This window comes from Pinus tabuliformis, chromosome 2_2 (assembly GCF_031772625.1).
Source record: "Pinus tabuliformis cultivar Carrire ecotype Pingquan chromosome 2_2, CPIR1, whole genome shotgun sequence".
In the NCBI taxonomy this organism is placed as follows: domain Eukaryota; kingdom Viridiplantae; phylum Streptophyta; class Pinopsida; order Pinales; family Pinaceae; genus Pinus; species Pinus tabuliformis.
Window position 1 is genome coordinate 687,845,642 of NC_142300.1, and position 12,095 is coordinate 687,857,736.

The 12,095-nt window shown below is 36.4% G+C and overlaps 1 pseudogene; it reads right to left on the reverse strand.

The window, feature by feature from the left end:
* Positions 1-4,826: 4,826 nt before the first annotated feature.
* Positions 4,827-6,419, reverse strand: LOC149194531 (serine carboxypeptidase 24-like; annotated as a pseudogene).
* Between the last annotated feature and the right edge of the window lie 5,676 nt (positions 6,420-12,095).

Sequence of the window (12,095 nt, forward strand, 5' to 3'; positions counted from 1 at the left end):
ATTTTATTATATTAATAATATAATATCATATAGCCCCGAGGGATAGCTCAAATGGTCGAGTTCCCGTTGCTAAGTACTCTCCCGGTTTGGGAGGTCACGGGGTCAAATCTCCTCGATGCCCTCGGGGTTAGGCCTGATATGGCCGACCGGCAGATCCCTTCGGGTGGAGCTGCCCCGCTTCTCTATGTGGACGTAGCGGCCACTCCGGTGCCCGTGAACCACACTTAAATATATATATATATATATATATATATATATATATAATTATATAATATCATACTAAAACACTTATATATATAAAATAATGTTTAATATTAATATTATATTATTATAATATAATATTCTAGATAGGAGGCATAAGTCTAAGTATTTGAATAAAAGAAACATGTCCTTGAATCTCCCAAATGAATATTATTACCTTAATATAGATAAATTAAAATATTTTTCTATAATTATAATATATAAGAAAATAATATTAAATTTTTTTTTATAGAGATGAAGTAATATGTTAATTAAAGAATTGATATTTATCTGAATTGGATCATTATATTCTTATTATCCATCTCTATGTATTTGGAGTCGAAAAAATTGAGGAATTGCTTATGGGGTTTTTTTACTCGCGGGACCCAGTTTAGTGAAACATGGTCTCAAACCTTCCAGAAGCATTTTGAGGCATCAAATGACATTTTTTGGGGTAATAATTTTCTGCTTTAGCACCACATGTTTTCATGCTATTCTACACACATAAACCTTTCCAACAATGCAAGAAGTGCTTCAATCGGAGTCCGTATGCAAAAATTATGCCACTCAGAATTTGACCTTCATCTTTTCACACCTATAGTTTGGAAGGATATCGCATCAGCCCCCGTTATTCATGGAAAAAAGGATAACCACATGTTTGTGATGTAAAAGACTCTAGAGGAGTCTATTTTGTAACTCTAATTAAAAGTTGATGTAGTCAAACTCAACCACTAGTAGGTTATTGGGTTGTATTATAAACGAGCCACTAGGAGGAAGAGACATTCCATACTTCGAGAGAATTTTGTTCCATAATTGAACAAAGATATATAGGAGAGATAGGAGGTAGAGCACACACAGAGGATTTGTGCACTGTAGTATCCCACAGGCCATAGACAGTACTTCTTTGTACCTGCAGTCATATTGCCAAACGAAGAAAGAGAGTGAAGCGACCTCACCTTCCAGTTGAATTTTCTCCAGAAAGGGTTTCCCAAAGAGAATATCTTGTGTCTTGCGTGTGTGTGTGATTATTTTTTTATTCTCTACTTTTCTTCGTAATTTCCATTCGCATGCATGCATTAATTACAATTAAATCCACAGATCTTAAAGTTTAATAAACTGTAATAGTGTATAATTTCCAGAGTTTTAATATAATATTTTTAGATTTGTTGTGACGAATTGTCTAGTGGAATATCCACGGAAGTTTATGGATCATATACGATAATGGAAGAATTAAATAATAGTAAAAGGGATAATAGGTAAAAAAATAAATGGGAGTGGGAATTTTCATATAGAGAATCAAAGGGAGAGAGGGAAACAAATACATAAAGAGACAAAAGAACAAGTGAAGGTGAAGAAACTAAGGGTTGATGAAGTGATTGATGAGAAGGAATGAGTTACTTCTTACCTCAAGTCTACCATCTCTTCCATCTCAATTGAGATTGTTGAGATGTTTTGGTATTTCTAATGTTTCTCTGAATATTCTTAGTTTTCTTTGGAGTTGACGTCTATGTTTTGAAGACATGTATGGTTTTTAATGTGGAGGGAATATTTTTCCAGAGAAAAAGTGGGTCTTCATTGATTCTTTATGTTTACTACATGTTATTTAATTATTACATTGAAGGTTGAAACAATTAATTGTGTATACTCTCTTGAGTTGATGTTGGTTAATATTGTCTTTATGGATATAAATTTTTGTTTGAACCTCTCTAATGGTTTGAATACTAATTGAATGTTATTTTCCAAAGAATCTTATCTATTTTGTGAGTAAGAAGATGAATGTACGGAACATGTACTTTCACAATAAAAGGTTGTGAGTTTATTGATTTTTTGAAGATGGTTCTTCCCTCTCTTTTCCCTCTTGATAGTTTTAGAGGAGTTTTGTTGTTATAGCCGATTTCCTTGAATACCTTACTTTCCATTCTTGTAAGTGTTAATCAATTAAATATAATTAACTTTTTAACTTTTTTATGAACGATCTAGATATTTGATGAGTTAGAAAATTTGAGGAGTAAATATAATACACAAATTACACATGAATAATATTTATTATTGCACTACTTTGCACTCAATTGCAACACATTTATATAGTTGGTATGAGATCTAAGTAATTTCATACATAGATATGGAGATTGAGATATTCTCTCAACATAATCTTAAACCAACTCTAAACTCAACACATTGCATTAAAGGAAATATTTATCTCCAAGTGACTGTGTTAATGCTTACATGTCCAATAACAATAGGCAAAACACATATAATCCACATTCAAGTCAAGTTCGTTTAGAATGGTCTTCATCAACCCTTATTACCCACTCTGAAATCTCTCATTTCGGACTTAACACTTAACCCAAAGCAATTTCTAACCATCGTTAACATATTTATAATGATTAACCATATTAACATATTTTATTCTGCTAAATTACATTACTAGTGATAATTGTCCAAAAAAACAAACAAACATATGTCCAATGACTCATTTTATTGGCCAATTATCTAAAATAGCTCATGAATGTGTTTAGAAACTACTCAAACAACATATAAGAATAACCTATAATTGATGTTCAGAAATGCGACATGAATAATATTACCCTATTCATTAATTGTTTCATTATAAAATGAAGACATCAAAATAAACAAACTTAATAACTATTCTTTAATATTAAGGAAAGGGCGTAAAATCGAATGCTCCAGCCGCTAAGTTTATGAATTCTGCCTAACATTGAAACAGAAAAACAAAAGCCACTGTGGATCCCATGACAAAAGAATCAACCTGCACCGAATCCAACGATGCTAGAATCTTCGATGCGAAGAAAAATGCGTAGACGATCGAACGCCCCAACCCATTGGCCGAAAAAGACCTCACCGCTATAAACATCGTCAGCGACGGTTCGGGCCCATTGGTCGTTTTCTGAACCAGTTCACCCATGCAGTGAGCAATGAACAGTTCCTAAAAAGGGGCCACATATTGAAATAAGATAACAAGGGCACACATCACTCTCGGTGTCCATAAAAGGAGTCGGGCTAAGCAACGCCATAAAGCGTAATTGGAATGCGTGGTGGATATAACAATGATATGCGGATTCATTCACATATTGATCATATACTTTGCAGCAATAGACCAACGAACACCCGATTTAGTGGCCAAAATTAATAATCCACGGACGACAGTTGTTGTTAAATGCCCATTCCAAAATATTTTCCATCTTCCGTGTGTCAGAAATGTCGAGCAGCAAATCTACAAATTCGTTGGAGAAATGAGTGCCGTCAACCAATCCTCGTGATCTTCAGGAGCACTGCGTTTCTTCCGTTGCGCTTTACGAGGTAAGCCTTCGATGGGCATGAGAAACAGAATACTGCTACAACTCCAGCTGATGGCTCTGATAGAAGTCGGTGCCGGAATCCAATGGTTGTTGTGACCGGATCCGATCTTTGATGAAGGAATTGTGTGAGGAAAATCGAAGGTTGCAAAAATATTAAATTTTAGCCTCCTCGGAACCATGCTATCGAGGAAAGATCACGCTGTCCATTCGTAGTATACAAACAGATCTATGCAAGTTCGTCAGTGATTTGTCACTCTCACAGATTCCATATATGTCCCATACAAAATATACACAAAAATTTAAAATCACAAATTACACACTACTAATATTTATTATTGCACTACTTTTTCATTCAATTACAATATATTCAACTAATTCTAAACATGAATATGGAGATTAAAATATTCTTTCAACAAAATATCAAACCAATTCTAAATTCAGCACACTACATTAATGCACTATTAATGGAAGCATTATCTGCTAGTATGTAGAATCATAATTGAAATTAATTCTAAATTCAACACACTACATTAATGCACTATTAATGGAAGCATTATCTGCTAGTATATAGAATCATAATTGAAATTAAAACGAATTCTTTACATTTGATCAGATCTGCACAAAATTATTTTAAAAAAATGATAACTCGTCAGATTTGAAATGGTATCGAGGTCAAATTATACAAGAAGTTTTCCAGAACGGTTATAGTGCAAACATGAAATTGGCATCCCAATAAATGGTTAACCGCCGAAAACCCCATGGTTGGCGGATGACGATATTGCGCCAAAAATATTTAATGGAAAGAGATTATACGTACGATAACAATTATCAGGATTGCCCGCACTTTCAAATGCAAGCAAGTTCAATAATGTCTGTTTAATTCGGCCAGGCGTCCCCTTATTTGCATACAGTTTCTTTATAATGTAACTATTTTAGAGATGCATTTTCCTTGCTGCAAGCAATTTCTGTCAAATCCGATCATTCGGATATTAGCAAGGTTTATAGTGCAAACATGACATTTGCATCCCAATAAATGGTTACCGGTCGCAAACCCCAAATCCCATGGTTGGAAGATGACGATATTGCACCAAAAATATTTAATGTAAGCAGATTATACAGACGATAACAATTCTCAGATTGCCCGCGGGTTACAATACCAATTTCAATAGTCTGTTTAATTCGGCCAGGCCTCCCCTTATTTCCATACAATTTCCATATAATTTTATTATTTTGGAGAGTCATTTTCCTTGCTGCAAGCAATTTCTGTCAATGGGATTTTGGCAAGGCTTTTTCATTTACAAAATATTTGAACAAAGTTAAAGCCCTGGACGGTTGAAATTCCGGAACTTTGTGCCCCGCCCCCTAACAGTCGCAAATGTCAAACCCTTGTAAATTACAGTATATCCACCGACCTGCACCGTCAACGAGAACGCATGCATTAAGTAGAGATCAAATGAATATTATCATTTTGTCTGTTGAAAGTTGAAACTAATAATTTGGTAACTATGGTTGAAACTAATGAATCTGATTTGATTATATACCTCGTTGCCATTAGCCCGGGGGTACCATGGAGTCTCAATGGGAAGCTTCAGCTCATTGATCGATAGTTTTGTCGCGGTCACAGGAACCATGGAATCTGTGTCTCCACTGAAAACCAAACGAAAAGAAGATGTTAATAAAATACTCGAATTATGCATAAAAAATTGTATAAAAACTTGTTTCCTGTATTGGTATTACTGGATGTGATTGTGACTGTTGGGAAGCGGGTCTAATTCAATTTTCATAAAAAAATAGATAGATATTTTAAATCAGTTAAATTTTTTAATAATAGACTCCAAACGGCATTGAAATTGTCCTATATTATACCTGTAAACAAGTATCTGCAACCCACTTGCAATTAGTTGACGATAAATTGGTAAGACAGTTGATGGAGCATCCGGCCAATTGTCAAAAAGAGGATCACTGTTAAGCAGTCACATGAAAACATACTTGAGCGCACCAAGTTGTGAGTGTAAGAAGATTGACAACTTAAATTGCCACCCAAAAAAAAAAAAAGATATTAGTAGCTAGGTCTAAAGCCTGATATACCTGAACTGGGTCCAGTTGTAAGGAATCTTCATTACATTTGCATGTATGGCTCTCTGAACTTCGGGAATATTAAAATACGCTCCTACGTAGTTATCGACGCAAGGATCATATCCTGGAATTTCCGTTTCTTCTTGCTATTTACACAACAATCATAAGTAAATCTTTAGCAAAAGCATTGCTGCATTTGAGATGTCAACCAGAAATAAATATATATAGGAAAAGACGTAAAAGAGTGCTGTTGAGCTTAGCTGAACTTAACTTACATATTTCAGAATACCATGAAAATAAGATGGTGGGTTTGTGGTTCAGTGGGAATTTGAAGCTGTTATTATGATAAATATGTAGGTAGTTGTAATGGGAAGGCATTTGCTCAGGACGTAGCTTCATCTATAACTCCTATAATTGGTAAATATAGAAGAAGAACCATGGATTCTGATTTAAGTGTTGGTTCTGATTCTTAATGTCATTAAACATAAATGTAAAAATTCCTTTCCCTTCTATATATATATATATATATCGTGGCCATTTTGGATGAATTTCCTATGCATTGAGGAGCATAGATACTGTAATGGTCGATGTTTCCCATTGCGTTATACATTATACTTTCCACATCATTGCACACCGTTGCATCGAAATCAGACCGGTGCAGTTGCTAATTAGTTGCTCGTAGAGTTGATCCGATATCAATGCATGACTCCATGCGTACTGAAATCTTTCAATAAAATCTATATCACTATTCGTTACGCGGTTTCCCACCTGCATAAATTGCATTTTCGCGCTTCAATTGATTGTGGATTTCCAAATTTGAGATTTTAGGACGATGGCTTTCTATAGAGTTTGCAAGTTATAGGTCTGAAAACTTCACATAGCATCGATAAAAAAATAATTTGTATCTTGGATTTTCTTTGTAGGTATTTTGATTTGATTTGAGACCGATGAAATCTTTTGAAAGTCATAAGTGTGAGTTGAACTCACCGTTATTCTTCTGAAATTAATAAATGATGCATGCGAAAAAATTTTGTGCTTCAAAATTTTTGAGGCCAACTCTGGAATGTAAAATCCAACCATCAATAATTACGGTTAATTCCTTCACTGAAAAATAAACATTACCTTCTAAATCAAATGAGGTTAGAAATTTTTCTTGCAGCGCGGACATAGTTCGTCTTACCATCACCAAGAGTATCACAGTCGTTAACAAATTTCAGTACAACGTCTGTCCAAACTATCGTATCTCTAAACTTAAAGATGTGACTAGTGCATATTTTAGTGTAGCATATTGCAATTACTCTCATAAAATTTTTAATCATATACCTAATCTGAAACTAACATAACACTTCAAGCATCATAGATATTATAAACGATACCAACTGCATAGCTTTCGCCTGCAATGTAGAACTTTCGGAATTTATACTGAGGAAATCTGTTGAACCAGTTTACCAGGAGAGCATACGATTCTTCAGCTGGAATAAAGCAAAAACGCTATTAAAACATTCAGATTTCCCATCATCGGTTCCAGGTGGTATTTTCAAAAAAACCCAAAAATTCACACTTTACCGGTATGAGAATCCGACGCCTGCTCGCGACTCCAAAAACAATACGTTCGCCACTGTTGGAAGCATGGACGCTTTAGCAATTTACCCTTAACATCATTATCCAGAAAGAGTTTGTGGTCATATCGAGTTGGGTATTATTCTTTTATTTGTATTTGTATTTTTTTTATATTTTTGTATTATCTCTGTATATCGGCAAAGAATAGATGATTTACGATTCAGCTAGTTAGAGCATATATGAGGTCAATAATAAATTATCCCTATACTAATTTGATATATGTTGGGTATTTTTCATGGGAAAATACCAAAACCAAACAAACAAACAAATACCACAGAGCCAATGCTCTATTTCCTTCTGCCACAGGATCTTTTTGCACAGGGAAGCTTTTAAAAAAAATCTCAGAACAGAGTATTACACAGCCATAAAAATCCTTGTATTCATTAAAATATAAAGCTTGAAACAACATTCATCCTCTTTCACTCAGAGGGATTTACCAAAAAAAATTACATTCAGCCAACTTTGATACATATTCATCCTCTTTGCTGAGAGGGATTTACCAGAAACAACATTCAACCAAAACTCTGTTTTCACCCTGAGAATTTACTGAGCTCGGTTTACTGCTGTAAAACCCTTTTTACATTACTGCTGTGAAAAACACTTTACATATACTGCTGTAAAATAAATTGTCAATTACTGGTGTAAAAATCTTCTTTTACATACTCCTGAAAAAAGAAATTTACACATGCTTACCAAGAAAAATTACATGCCTGCACCCCTTCATTTGGACAATATAAAAATTTACATTACAACCCTGATTTCTTGGGTTCGCACTGCTGTGTGGTATATGCTCAGTCCTTCACTCGCAGCTCTCTTTCATTTTTCTCATTCACTCCAAAAAAATAAACACACATAAAAAAAACTAACTTAAAACATATGCACTCCTCCCTATTTTTTCTTACACTGCTGTGCAAATATTTTCATTCTCACACCACTGAGTTACATTACAATGAGCAGCATTTCTTATGCACTACTGTGCATTTCTATAACAAAAGCATTCTTCATTTTGTTCGCACGAGATGTGCTTCACCCTTAGTTTTTCGCTCCTACTTCATCTCTCGAATGGAACACAAAAGAAACGTATTCCATACACCTTATCTATGTTAACACAACAAAACGATTATAATATAGGCCGTATAAAAAAAACCTAAATTCTTTGCCAACCGGAGTAAATGATTTTAATTTCATGACGGCGGTCAACCCACATTGAACTTTACTCCACGCAATCCTTGATTTGATGCGAGCCCGTATGCAGCTTCAGGCGATCGACGTCAGAGATTGATGAAGGCAATCGGACGGCGGTGATAAATATCGGGAGGCCTCATTATGTTGAACATTAGCACCCAAGAAATTACGTTTGCTTACGTATGGGGAGAGCCACGCGTCTGCCCCATATTCCATCGGGTTCAAAAATACGGAAACCACTCTCTGCAGGAAGGCGGTCCGAGAAATCTCAAGCTGGTTTGTGGTTTTGCTGCGCGGTTTGGGCGTTGGTACGGCTGCTGAGTCGGCTGCCCACGTCCGCCTGCTACCTGTAGTTGGAATTAACATTCCAACACTCCCCTTTAATTTCAACTGTTGGGCATTCAATCATACCCAAACACTTCCTCACATAGAGGGATTCACCAACACTGCTGTTACAAAGACATCTTCCTCACATAGAGGGATTCACCAACTGCTTCTGATGCAGTTCCACACACAACAAAATAGTCTTCCTCTTAATAGAGGGATTAACCTGAAACTGTGCTTAAGAGCACCTTCCTCATGACAGAGGGATTCACCATAACAATGTGCTGAAGAGCACCTTCCTCTTGACAGAGGGATTCACCTGTGACTATGCTGAAAAGAATCATCCTCTTGATAGAGGGATTTACCATGTGTATGCTAAAAAGCATCTTCCTCTTGACAGAGGGATTTACCATGACACTGTGCTGAAAAGCACCTTCCTCTTTAACAGAGGGATTCACCAAGAACTTCACTTCCTCTCACGGAGGGATTACTGCCAAACACTGCTTTAGATGCAGTTTCAAAACAAAACATTCATTGCACTGTTGTGCATACTCATTACATTGTTCTTTTATGCTGCTGCATATTCTCTGCTGCACTGTTGTGCCATCTTATTTGCTGCATCTACCCCACACTGCTGTGTCTACACTTGCTGTTGTGTTGCTGCACTTCACTTACATTTCTTTGCAAACTCTGCATTGCTGTGCATTCTTCAAAGACAGAATACTCTGTCTTTTCTGGAACAATTACTCTGTCCCACCTTACAAATTTACACTGTTGTGTGTAAAAATTTCTTACATTCACTGTTGTTGCATATGTTGCATTTCAATTCAATGAACAACACATTCACTATACTTACATTTACTGCTGTAAAGAAAAAAAAATTCTTTTACATCTGCTGCTGTCCATTACCTTTCATTTCTTCAACAAAAAACTTCATGCTGCTGCATTTTCTTATTTGCATTGTTGTGTGCTTCTCCTTCTTGCCATCATGCTGTTGTCCATAACTTCTTGCTGCTGCATTTTTCATATTCACTGCTGTCCATACCCATAACCATAGACTGTCATCCCTAGGTTTTTATTTGCTGTTGCGTTGCCTCTGCAATTTGCACTGTGGTTGCCTTTTGTTTCATCATACTGCTGTGTGCCCATACACTAACTCTTTACTCTCCATTACTTGCACATAGAAAGAAATCATCCTCACGCTGTTTTGCGCTGCATTCTCCACACAACAAAAAAAAATTAACACGGGCTGCTGCCTTTTCTTTTTACACCCTTGCTTCTCACAATCTTAGTCTTCATTCATTTTTTTTACACAATGCACTGCTGTGCAGTTCCTTTCGTTTTTCTGCTGCCACACATTATCATTCACCCATGTGCATTAAAAATCTGCTGTCCCTGTTTTTCTTTATGCATTTCTTTGCATGCTGCATTGCATATGAAGAAAAGCATTACATTTTTTTTACTGCTGTGTATTGTACTCACTCTGCTGTAAGTATGTTCTCTCACATTACATAGAAGGAAACTACCTTCCATTGCTATGCATTTCAATGCATGTGCTCCATAACAAAAAAAATTCAAAACTGTTGTTCATTCTAATCCATGTGCTCCAAAAAAAATTTCCAAACTGCTGTTTTATGTTCTGTCTTCCCACTGCTGTGAGGGTCTCCATGCTCTGCATACTCCTTATTGCGCCGCTGCACTTTACATTTGAGCGTTGTCCCCTTTTCTTCTCTGCTCTTATGGCAGATTTGATTTCATGTCTTTCCTTTACAAAAGGTCTTCATCAAAGAGTGACTGTTAAGACAGTTCAACAACAAAAAATTACAAGCTCCCCTTTAATGTGTGCTTGTCTTCTTTTGGCAGACTCTTCTCAAAACAAATTTAGATCCACTGGGGAGTTCAAGGGGTTTTCAGATTGCCTTTCCTTCATTCTCCATACTTGTGTAACTTTCTTCTTTTGCATGGGTCTAGCTTGTGTAAGAGCCCATGTTAAGTTACAGTCACGTGCCATATGCCCAATGTTATGACACTTGAAGCATTCAACTTTATTCATGAATAAGAATTCATGATTTCTTCTTGTGGAATTATTTCTTGGAGATTGTCGGGGAACACAACATCTATCTCCATGAAATGCTCTACAGTCTTTTGCCATATGACCAAAGTTTGAACAAGCATAACAATAACCATGAAATGAACTTTGGTACCTGGGAGATGGAGGTTTCCTTGATGTACTTCTGAAGCCTTGCTGCCTCAAGATCCTTTGATGATAACCATTGCATCTTGCCTCTTTGACATCAGCTACATTTCTTCTTGGAGCAGGATTTCTTCTATTGCAGCCTTCATTTTTCTCCTTGCCTTTGCTGGAACTAGGAGCATCACCATCTCTTTCTGGCTTCTTCACATCTCCTTTGCTTAAAGCATCTTCATCCTTGTTTGAGGGTTCACCTACATACCCAAGTCCTGATTTATCAGATGGAGATCTGTGATAGCTGAGCATGTCATCCAAAGCTTGAGAGCACTTCATGATCTTGTTCATCCCTTCAACCTTCTTCCTGAGGAGGACAATCTCTTCTTCCAACTTTTCACATACATTATTTTTCTTTGCTAGTTGTTCCTCAGTTTCTTCTTTGCTACGAGTAGCTTCAGCTGCTGCTATTTTAAGGGAGATAATATCTGACTTCATTTTGGAGATTTATGCTTGACTGCTCTCCATCTTCTTTTCAGCGCCTTGTGCCTGCTTCCTGGCTTCTTGTAAGTCAGACTTAAGGGAGGAGACCTCTACCTTGTACTATCCAATCTCTTCTACAAGTTTATTCACTCTCATGTGCCTTTGTTCAAGTTGACTTGTCAAGGCATCTTCCTGCTTCTTTGCTTCATTCAGCTGATTTGTCATGGATATGACTTCTTCATGATGTTTCCTCTTGCATTGATCAAATTCCTTCTTAAGCTTGGCAAGCTCTTCATCCCTTTCTCTTACCTGAAGCTTGATGAGGTCAACCTTCTCATTTTCAGCTTCTATGATGGGTTCATAATTTTCTTCTTGACTCATTGTCATGGTCAGTACTCCCTTTGCATGAAGGTCATGCAGTCTGTCCCAAATATCCTTTGCTGATAAATATTTCCCTAGATTCTTCTTCACAGAATCAGGCAGTCCATCCAAGATTAGTTTTGCTGCTTGTGCATCATACTCCATGGATTCTTTATCCTTCTTGCTATCATCAATCACTGACTCCCAGACTTCAATCCCTTCAAACTGTAAGAAAGCCCTCATCTTTATTTCCCATACATCAAAGTTTCCATCAAACTTTGGAACTTCAAATAGAATGCTTT